Below are 642 nucleotides of genomic sequence, written 5' to 3' on the forward strand. Positions count from 1 at the left end.
ATTGTCATCACGTATAAAGCAGATGGCCGCCCATATTCGCAATTGCGAATTCATTTCATGTAATTTGACTATCGACTTGACCCCACACGGGCAGCCGAGCGCATTAACGCTCCGCCCCCGGGATGCATAGGAGTGAGCCCATCCCTCATGGAATCCACTTCGCGGTTGACGACGTCTGGCGAGCTAGCCTGCCTGGGTGTGGTTTTTAGGCGGTTTTCCACATCAAAGTAGGTGAATACCGGGCTAGTACCCACGCGCCGCCTCAGATGCGCGTCACACAAACATTTAGGAAACGCCCTCACACTTGAAAACGGGATTTGCTCTAGACACAATCAGACGGGGTACACAAATTTCGTCGAGGGAGCTACGTTGGGGTCTGCGAGGGTATCCGACCACCAACTACAGCAAACGTTGGGTCATCTCATATAGGCTAGTAAATTTAGCTCCATAAAAGCAGTTGTCTTCCACAAATTAGTGCAACTCTGAAAAACGTTTTAATCACTCAAGTAGACCTCTCATATGAATAATCTGCGTTTTCCCCTATTTCTAAGAGTAGCAGCAGCTGTGATAAGAAGAAAATCACCAAAATTTCGGATTTTCTATGTTTTTTCCAAGTTTTCCCAAAACTAAGCGTTTAAACGA

The sequence above is a fragment of the Schistocerca americana genome, chromosome 3 (genome assembly GCF_021461395.2).
Source record: "Schistocerca americana isolate TAMUIC-IGC-003095 chromosome 3, iqSchAmer2.1, whole genome shotgun sequence".
Taxonomy (NCBI): domain Eukaryota; kingdom Metazoa; phylum Arthropoda; class Insecta; order Orthoptera; family Acrididae; genus Schistocerca; species Schistocerca americana.